Source organism: Clupea harengus, chromosome 5, assembly GCF_900700415.2.
Source record: "Clupea harengus chromosome 5, Ch_v2.0.2, whole genome shotgun sequence".
Taxonomy (NCBI): domain Eukaryota; kingdom Metazoa; phylum Chordata; class Actinopteri; order Clupeiformes; family Clupeidae; genus Clupea; species Clupea harengus.
The window spans coordinates 27,123,330-27,134,500 of record NC_045156.1 but is presented as its reverse complement, the minus strand read 5'-3'; the positions used below and the strand labels follow the sequence as shown (position 1 = coordinate 27,134,500).

Here is an 11,171-nt window from a genome sequence, read left to right as displayed (position 1 = left end):
CACCTCCTTCCACTGCCCCGACGTAAATGTCAGCCGAAATCAAGTTATTTACAATAATCATACCTGAGGAGTGGAGATAAAGTGTGCTTTTTAAAAGAATGACACAGGACAACGTATTGTTCTTATCAGGTCAGTAGCTGTAGTGATGTTAACACGTAGCTACCTCCTGTATTAGCTAGCAGCACACTCCACACAGGTAGCTCCCTCTAGTGGTCACTCAGGGTAATACATTTGTTTTAATGAACTCATGTTCAATTTCCACACTTGCAGTGGTGTTTATTGTAGACAAGATGGTTTAGTGCAGTGGTCGCCAACCCGTCGATCGTGACGGGCCCCCCTAGTGAACGCTAGTTACTATCGTAGCGTTCCCTACTTCCGCACCCGCGGGGGGAAAAAACGCTAAACAAAGATGTTTGTTATCAAAAAAATAGTGTTTAATTAATCAACCTTACATATTCCAGAAGCAACGGGTGTGTACACAATGTAGGTTACCTGTTGCATGGTTGCTGACAAACCACTGAGGGCAGCGATGCTGATCCCAGCTGAACTGCTGCACTGCTGCTAGCAGGGGGGTCGCCCGTGGCGGACTCCGTGGGCTGGCGACTAGTTGACGGGCTAGTTAAAAAGCCAAAAGAATCTAATATAGGCAGCTTTGCCACCTTCTCCTCCTGTTCTTTTCTCTCTTGCCTTTTTCTACTTCCACTCCTATGCTTAAAAGGTATTGTTACGAGTAAAGTTGTGCTGTGCTCAATGAACTAGGTTGACGTGACCTTCAAATTGGTTTAACTATAGCATATTGTATCGTCACATGATCAAATAGAGACTTGACATTGGACAACAACATACTTATTACCCAGCAATCATCATTGCTAATCACAAAAATACCAAAGAACACTTTGCGACCAGTTCATAACAGTATATCTGAGAGGCGAAAATTTGACGCAGTACTGGGGGGGCCCGTCGAGAGACGCATGTATATCTTTGGGCCTGGCTACGGGCCCCAACACCCCACGGGCCCAGGTGCAGCCGCACCTGCTGCACCTCCTATAGTTACGCCCCTGGTTCTCAGCTGTGCTCCCCCGAATAAGGATTCTTAAATTGAACGTGCGTTCTTGTGCACCTGGATTTGCCTACAGAAACGCCCCGCCAGCTCCTTATAAGGGCATGCAACTGAAGAGACGTACACAATCGACAGACTCCACAGGCAACGCGAAAGCAACTTCAGACTTATCATGTCAAAGCGGAAAGCGATCACCGGTCGAGTAAACTGAGACCTAACTTCACCGGTGCAGATACTGTAGCAGAATGTAGATGTGTCCATTCTATTCCACTGTGGCTATATCCATGCGATTGAGTTTAGTGCTTATTTATTCATTCACTCACATTTGCAGTGTTCGTGTAGTGCTTTCGTTTATTTTATGATATCACGATGCCTCGTAGAATCATGACTATAAATGTGAAACGTAATTGTTAATGATACAAGTATTTATTATTATTATAATTATTTAAATCCGAAGATGTCTGTAGAGTTGATGTGAACGTAATCACCAACGATTTCTCACAACCTTAGCTCTTCCCACTAAATGCCCCTTCTAACACGGAGCGGCCCCGTGGGGCATCCGTAGGTAAGGGATCTGTATTTCCGCTGGGATCGGTATTAAAACCAGAAGTGAGTATGTAATTCCGAAGTGATCACACCCATTGTGTAAAATATGCGAATGTCAGCACATTTGATTCTAGAAGAAAAGCCTGTGGTAACAGCAAGTAACGAACTAGTCAGTTGGCGAGCAACTGGATAGCTAACAAGCTAGCTAGACCTAGAGTTTATCGGTGATGTGCTCTGAGTGCAAAAACAAGATGCAGACTATCAAATTCATTTTTACACATGTAAATAATTATAAAGTCTTCTTATCAGTGCTATTCAGTACACCACATACCGCAGCAAATTACAAATGCATACATTAAACTGAATTAAGTTAACACGTAGCTACCTCCTGTATTAGCTAGCAGCACACTCTCCACACAGGTAGCTCCCTCTAGTGGTCACTCAAGGTAATACATTTGTTTTAATGAACTCATGTTCAATTTCCACACTTGCAGTGGTGTTTATTGTAGACAAGATGGTTTAGTGCAGTGGTCGCCAACCCGTCGATCGTGAAGGGGCCCCCCTAGTGAACGCTAGTTACTATCGTAGCGTTCCCTACTTCCGCACCCGCGGGGGGAAAAAAACGCTAAACAAAGATGTTTGTTATCAAACAAATAGTGTTTAATTAATCAACCTTACATATTTCAGAAGCAACGGGTGTGTACACAATGTAGAAAACAAGATGCAGACTATCAAATTAATTTTTACACATGTAAATAATTCTAAAGTCTTCTTATCAGTGCTATTCAGTACACCACATACCGCAGCAAATTACAAATGCATACATTAAACTGAATTAAGTTAACACGTAGCTACCTCCTGTATTAGCTAGCAGCACACTCTCCACACTTTTAATTACACGGTTTTAATACCGATTCCAGCGGGAATATGGATCCCTTACCTACACCATCTAGTGTTTTTTTTGAGGAATTGCATGTAAGAAAACTCTGGCCGATTTTAAAACTGCTATTTAGCGTTCTGAAATTCTGGTCTAAGTTCAGAACGAATCCCAGATGAGAAAACTTTCATGAATGCCAAATTTGTCCCGAAAACCGCGTAAGTGGAGTTCAGAAGAAATGTCTTCCTAACTTCTGCTTAACTGCGTTCGAGAATGATTATTATAATAATTATCTATTTTTATCAGAAAAGCTGGCAGGATCCTTAAAGACTGCTACCATCCATCCTTTAGACTTTTTTCCCCTTTGCCTTCTGGTAGGCGTTACCGAAGTATTCGATCTCGCACCCGTAGATTGGAGAGCAGTTTCTTTCCAAGGGCCATCAGGCTGTGGACAGTGGTACAGTCTCGCCACTTTACACTTTACATGTTACAGTTTTGTACTGTTTGCACTACCAGAAACCAGGCACATTTGATTTGTCTTTAGGTTAGTATAGGTTACTATATGTGTATTATATGTTTAGTAGATTGTATTGTATATTTGTTTTGTAGATTTATTATATGTTTATTATATGTGTAATCTATGTTCAGAGTACCTTATATGTTATGTTATGTTATTTATGTTATGCTATGGTAGTTTGTTGTACGGTGTCTTGTCCTAAGAATTTCAGTGCCCAGTCTGACTCTGTTTTTCTGTGCATCTGACAAATAAATACTTGAAACTTGAATGAGGTCCATTGTGCCTGATTGACGTTCGCAAATGTCGTCACCATGGTGATATCCTGGCGTTGTTGGCAGTCAGCGAGCATGGCGAAGGCTCCACGAAAGAAGGCGAAAACCTACCAACCTACCAATTTATTTTTACATTGGTAAAAGACAAGTGTGTGTGTATGTTGTGCCACCACACACAGCCATCACACTGACTTGAGTCACATGACTTCTGATAGCATTGTGATGGGACACAGAGCTGAACTGCACTGACTGAGGAATTTTGTCAATGTTGTGTTGTTACTTCAGTTGATAAATACAACAGTTAATATTGGTAGTTCATCCAGCCTGCTCATTGCAAATGTGTTTTTTCTTGGTCATATTGTGTGCGGTTAACAAATAATTTTCTTTTTATGTTGCACTGAAATTAAGTAATTTAGTGTGTTCTTGGTCACATCAATTTGAAAGCTGGACCAAAGTGTTTGAAGTTGTAAGTACAGTCTGGACAGTGTTTTTCTCTCAACGCCTCAATAGGTAGATCTTGCCTGTCACGGTGACGATCAGACAGGGAACAGGATGCAACGGGCTGCAGATGAACGGTTTGATCTTGGAAACATGGAAGGTGGGGTGGATACGGCGCAGGGGACCAGGGAGGTTGAGACGGACTGCAGTGGGGCTGATGACTTTGGTGATGGGGAAGGGTCTGATGAAGCGGGGAGTGAGCTTGCGGGACTCGGGTGGTCAGGTGGAAGTCTTATTCCGGGCACAGACTGGGCAGATTTGGACAAACCTGTGGACCTCCTCTTTCATGGAAGGCCACCAGAACCTTTGGCTGATGAAGGCTTGGATCCCGGGTGGCCGGACAGCTGGGTAGAATGGCCCCACTGCAAAACCTGTGGACGGACAGCACTAGGAACATAAAGCCGGTTATTAGGACATTGACTGGGCCCTGCTTCATTAACCTGGGCTGCAGTCATAATGGACTCAATATCGAACTGTGCTGCCCCTAAAACACAATGCGGGGGGAGGATGGTGTCGGGTTCTTGGGGTTTTTCATAAGGGCTGAACCTTCGGGACAAATAACTTAATACATCTTTTTTTAGACTCAACGAAACTGTTCCCTGACAATATGTATATTTCAAGTAGAGCTGCAACGATTAGTCGACGTAATCGACGACGTCGATTATGAAAAATTGTCGACGATGATTTTTATTGTCGACGAGTCATAAAATATATTTTTAAAAAAAAAAAAAATTTTTTTTGGCAGACGCTAGCAGAGCTACCGGTAATTTTCATTCGGCATTGCAATGCACTATAGGAAGTGCGAAATAGTGCATCTTTAACTAATAATAATTGACCATCATTGAGAAAAAGGGAACAGAATCTGCAAATAGCCTAGCATACAAATCATGCACCGTTTTCTTTGCCCTCCGTTCTTGTACCTTCATGTGCTGCATATCAGAAATGGCCGACTGAAAAGCGAATTAATCTGAGACGGCTCATGTTACCATGGAAACAATAAACAAAGCTAGCTTTAGTAGCTGCTGCATATGAGATATGGCTAACAGAAAAGTTGTAATTTTTCTCAATGATGGTCAATTATTAGTAGTTAAAGAAGCACTATTCCAGTATTTCAAAGAGAATGAGCTGTGGGAGCACAAGAACAGTGAGTGTCTAGCAGCAATTATCATAGACATATATGATATATCTATAACTTATAGTAAGGTTTAAGCTTACATGTTGGAAAACAGAACGTCTCATGGAGGATGCTTGCTAACGCTATTTCATAAATGTTAAGTGCAATGTAGTAAATCAGTGAATTATCAGAGTAGCCTGTATTTTCGTTTGTTCTGAATAGTTAACCTCCTCCACTTAGCATTCTTCAAACAAAAGATTGTGGAAAAAATATATATTTCATAAGTTGAATTTGAATGTCACTTGCAGCCCAGTTATTCTTGCGTTATTTTGCACTTGCAGAGGCTTGATTGCTAATTTGAGTTACTTTTAAAACTTTATTTGCACTTTCTCTTTACTTTTAAAAGCATATTTGCACTTTAATTTGTATTACTATTTAATGTATGTATTATGATTACATTTGTTACTCAAATACATTTGAAATTCAAATTCCAACATTTTGAGTCGTTATTTTAATTTGCTATGGGAAATAATCATTAGATTAGTCGATTAATCGAAAAAATAGTCGATAGATTAATCGATTACCAAAATAATCGTTAGTTGCAGCCCTAATTTCAAGATTACAGAACAGACATAATCAACATCACACTTGATTAATATGAATAGCTGCCATAAAGAGAAAATGTTGGAGCTAGCTTAGCAAAAAAAATAGGCAACTCATTACAGTGTTTTATAACTACGCAAATGATACACCATACCAGGGCGTTGCCCTCTTGGGGAAGCAAATTAGTCAATTCTTACAGCAAATACAGACTTCACGGAAATATACAGTGATTCACGCCGATAGTTGTTCACATGTGATAGAGGAGAAATAACTGTTTGCGCAGTGCTTTGGTAACTATCGGCAACGACCAGTAGGTGGTGCCCTAACATTGCAAATGACACAAATTGTAGAAACTGTGAGAATGAACAAATAATGCAAGATATTGAAACAATAACTCTATTTGTATTTCTGCAGTTCAGTGCTTGCTCTTGTCCTGTAAGTAATATTGCTACCCCAGCACTTACTTTCAGACCTGTCTTTCCTACCACTGGGCTTACCATGGTCATCCATCTCATCACTGGCTTAATTTGTCTTGTGTGCCATGAATGAATGAACCTTCTGGGTCTTGACAACGGTATTTTTGGATTTCTATGGCAACTGATATTTATGTCTGGCATGGCATTTGTACTTATGCCTTGGGTCTGTTACAGACTTAAATAAAATAGAAAACAAGGCTTTGTGTATTTGTATCAAAGAGACTGGACCTTTAAGTAGGCATTCAAAACATTATCTGTTAATCTTCTTTTTGAACAGATTGTTTCCTAAAAAATTACAATGTGATAAAGTAGAGCTGACACTTCTTAACTAGCATTGATGTTTATGGACAGCAAATGTTTATCATCCATAATTAAGATGGATTACATCCTTTGAAACATTTTCCAGAAAAAAGCCCTTTCACATATACGTGGTTAACTGATTAATTAAATTAATTTAATCCAAATAAACATTGCATCATTTTATGGTAGAATCATTATTCAGATTGTGTAGGCCTATTTCACCATCCATTCAAAATCGATATGAGGTCTAAGGTTACTGGAAAAAAGGTGTTGTGTGTTCATGTAAATTAATTCAAGTAGGAGTAGGCGTTGTGGCTATTCATTTAAGACCTTTAGACAACACAGATTGCTTGTCAGGAGTTATCGTGACAGTGTTTGCTCAAAGTAAATGGTATCATTTATAATCATTCAAAATAGTACATTCTGCAGATGAAACATCTAAAGACAGGAGTGACATCAGGTGTTTGCATTTTTCTCTTTATTCTTTTCCAGATTGGAAACAAAATTGCAGGGTCATTATTCATTATCACAGTACATGACATGATGCACCAAAATATTTTTTTTTCTATCTTGTTAACAGGAAAACACTGAAAAGAACACAAGGTTTCACAATGGATACTGGACCGACATATAGCCCATTGCACTTACAACAGTGAATGCAGTTTTCTTTTTTTTTTTCCCTTGATTGTATTTTCCCAGATTTTTTCTTCAAATTTAGAATTTTGTTTCAACAGATTAACATCTATCCACTCTAAAATGTTGTAACAGGAACGATGGAAGCCAGGATCATGTTTGACACTTCAGTGTTTCTTGTTTTCATTTGTTTTGTTTTTTTTTGTTTTGTTTTGTTTTGTTTTGTACAAACACAATATTTATAGAAATCCTACACAGACCAGATATGTTAATATGTTTCTGTTTTTTAATCCACTGTCGGAAACAGTCATTGACAGTCAGCCACATACACTATGCTTAATTTTGTCATTAGATTGATCTCTTATACACAAAAGCACAAAAAAAGTTGGCAGCTTAGCCAGCCTGGGGATGCACAAGACGGCCAGCATTTTTACTCAGAAGATTGAACACTGTACAAAAAAGGTCTGTATTTACAGTGAGGGCATGTCTGTGTGTGTGTGTGTGTGTGTGTCTGTCTGTCTGTCTCACTGTGGTTATGTCTGATTGTACCTGTCTGTCTGTTTGCCGAGACAGACAACTGCTCTGGAGGCCTTGGCTCATTCACTGGTTATGGAGAGTTTGTAAATTCCAGGGACCTGTTATTTGTTCATTTGTGTAATCTGGTATGACAGAAAAATGAAATCGATCCACAAATCCCTGTTCCTTAGTGTACTGTCTAGCAGGTGATCAGCCTGACATATAGCACTGCTGTCAGCCTTGTGTTCTGATCCTCTGCCTAGTGGTGTGAGATCTATGATGCCATGGATTCGAGCAAACCTGTGATATGTATGGTCACATGCATGGGATATGATAAGACATGGAACTTTTTGGATAAGTTCTCAGATATGCTGATGGTGTAGTGGGGAGTTTAAAACATTCAGTACATTTGATAGCTGATCTCTGTGTTTGAGACGTTTTCCTTTGCCTTTCTGTATTTGTTAGATTGTCCACCTTGAGGGGTGTCTGTGTGTGTATGTCTCTGTTTATAGCTGGGTTTGGGTAATGGTCGACCACAAATGATATGTTTCCATGTGAAATATTCTGATGCAACGAAATGTAACGAAGAGCTTGGCAAAGACGCATAACCAGTGCATGAGCCAGCGCTTGGCCTTAGTAGGGCTTTGCCAGCCCATAGACAGACAGACTGAGCACAAGCAGAACAAGCCAGGCGTAGCCAAGCAGGACCCATGCTTAAAGCGACAGGATGATGGACGTCATTGATTGACAAGTCAACACAGATAACCCTTTGGCAACAGAGTTTCCCCACCGCAAAACGGAGAAGGGATTAAACATGCCACTGAAATAAAAACAAGTCTAGAATTGTTTTCCAGGAAGTCATACACCATACATACGGATAGCTAAACACACAGTTCATATCCACATTTTGGACTCTGCAGAAACACAATGTCATTGATTTCAGTTGTGTGTAATTGTGGCGTCACGGTATACTTCAATCATTGCATAGAACATCTGGAATGAAACTTGATTTCCACTCTTCATTTTATCATTGTGAGTGTCCTTGAGTGTAGTGTTTCTTTTCATATGTCATGTTTATATGGGCATGTTTGAGTGCATGCAACTTTATCCATAATCCTAAAAGAGAGAGAGAGTGTGTGTGTGTATTTGTGTGGGTGTAATAATCTCAAATATGCTTAGAATGAAGATCAAGAGACACCACTGATTCCCAACCACTTATTTTAACAACAATAACTTCATTGTGCTCTATACTGGTTCTGCATGCTATTGCTTATAGAAATCAACAAGAAAAGAAAAGATTAAAATGCAGAAGAATTACGAAATTAAATCATGAAAATATAAATAATATTACCAAACATTAAACAAACCATAAAATCCGAGAAATAGAAATCCATAAATACACAAATTAATATTTTACAATATCAGCTCTTTCTAGATATGTACATTTACAGTAGTATACAGTTGTGCAAAATAAATTGAGTAAGGATGGTATGAATTGCTTCTTTAAAAAAAAGTGAGGTATACAAGTACAAAACACAAATACAAATAAGGCTCTTATTTTCAAAGAAAAAAAATAGGCAAAATGATATGAAACTAGCAGATGGACAGCAAAAAAAACAAAACAATCCCAGGCGTCCAGTGCTCTAGGACCATCTTGTGATGGCTGAGGGGCAGAAGTGGCCATGCCAAAACTCTGACACCACCTCCCTGGTCTGATCGGAGTCTTTAGTTGCACTCTACCCCATGTGTCACAGTCTAGCCCCTGGGACTTGCGTGGAGCTTGTGAAGTAGATGCTGGGTATGGGTTGGTATACATATGGATTTATATATTTTCATTATAGTCATATTTGTGCGTGCATTCCCATGTCCACATTTTACACAATGCATTCGATAAACACATGACAAGGTCAAGGATAAACGAACAAGAGCAGAAGTAAATCAAAAGTAAAACAGAAACATTCAAAAAAGAGGGCTAATCATCGCCATAGTGGAATGTCAAGATCTTAGAAACCGAGCATTACATTTATTTATAATAGTCAAGAGCTGTAGTCTGTCCATTCCTTTACAAGAGGAAACGTGGTCACTTCCAACAGTGCTCTCTCATTGTTGAACAAGTTCCATGTTTAGTACTGGAAAAAAAAAGAATGAACTGCTCTCCTGTCTCTGGCCATTTGGACCAGGACACCAGAGCAACTGTAATGAAGGATTCTCAAAAACCACAACTTTACATTTACAACATGCATCCAGTAGCCTGTCTTCACCTGTGTGGGTTATACCTGTGCTCAACAGGATGCCAATATGTCTGTACATGCACCTCATTTCACATTGGATCACAATGTGTGAGTTGGATCGTCTGAATGCACGCATACATACGGGATAGATGGCACTGTGTATGCATCCATTCTGTCTTCTGTTCCCTTGACAGGACTGTTTTGCATGGTGAGAATTCTACAGCACTGGCATCACACAAAAGAAAGGAGACTGGGAACTGTCTCCCCAAATGAACCACAGCCAAGCATCCTTTCATTTCAGATCCTATCTCTCCCAGACAGGCAGACCAATCCCACCTCATAAACCTGTAAAAGAGAGAGAGGCAGAAAAGGTCAGACTCTCCCAGCCCAATATCATTCACAGACTATGAGTACCTGAGAGCGTCAGATAAAATGACAATGGTTCATTTAAATGTAGGGCTTGTAAAAATCGCTATCCCGCCGTGCGCTGATAGCACCATCTGATGACTAACCTATGTTTGAACATGTTCATTCTTAAAATACTGGAACATTAGCCTACACAATGCAAGCATTACAGGCATGAAACGCTGTCCAAGGTTCGCTTCACACTCAGGTTCACATCGCTTCAACGCTATGTCCCAGCCATACCCAGCAAAAACGGTCCTCCCATTTATCATCTTGGTAAAACGTCTAAATATTAGAACATAGCCCAAACCAAATTTAATGATAATACTCCATTAATCAATACATCACCAAACAGCATCATGTTGGCAATGTTTCTTTTTAACTGAAAATTTTGAAATAGATACACAGTAAGCAAATAATCTACAGAGGAGAAAAATATTTATTTGCAATATCAAGTGAATAAAGAATAGAATATCTATATAGCCTGTAAGGTATAGGCCTTTTATTTGCTTTAGTTGTTTGTGTGCACATTTGTGTGACTTGTTTTTGTATAGGGTATTGATTTATATTAATTATGCTACAACACACAACATACGGTGGAACTTAAATTGAAAATCTTAAATGAAATGCCCTGTACAGCACATACACCTTCTTTAAGTCACTAATGACTTCACTGGAGTTGGTTTGGTTTGGTGGGAAATTGCATGCACTCAGGATGTTTTAACACTGGCTTTTTACCTTTTGTATTTTTCTCTGTCTTCCCAGATATCCTGGGGCCTCCTAATCAATATACATGTATGTATAAATGTCATTCTGTATATTATGGATGTGGTACTTTAAAATGAATAAATGTAGGAAAATACTCAAATCTAAATCTTGGAGAATACTTTGAGCTTTGAAAATGACTAGAATGAAATCTGTGGTCAAACTACAATGCCAGTTTTTCCATGTTATTGCTATGGCAAGATATACATATCCAGGTAAGATTGCTTTTGGTATCTATGCCATTAACCTGCCAAGTATAAAGCACATTTTTGTCTGGACATCAACTAATGACAAGTTGCAACTTGATGAAAGCCATAACTCATACAGAGATGCTTACAGATAGCCTTCATTTTCAGCC

The 11,171-nt window shown here is 39.3% G+C and overlaps 1 protein-coding gene across 1 annotated transcript in view; it reads right to left on the bottom strand.

Moving 5' to 3' along the window:
• Positions 1 to 6,726: 6,726 nt before the first annotated feature.
• The window catches only part of bsnb (bassoon (presynaptic cytomatrix protein) b), a 71,328-nt gene continuing 66,883 nt past the window's right edge, over positions 6,727 to 11,171 (bottom strand). The window contains exon 12 of the mRNA XM_031568353.2: positions 6,727 to 9,988. The gene's annotated coding sequence lies outside the window, so the exon portion shown is untranslated. The remainder of the gene's footprint in view (positions 9,989 to 11,171) is intronic.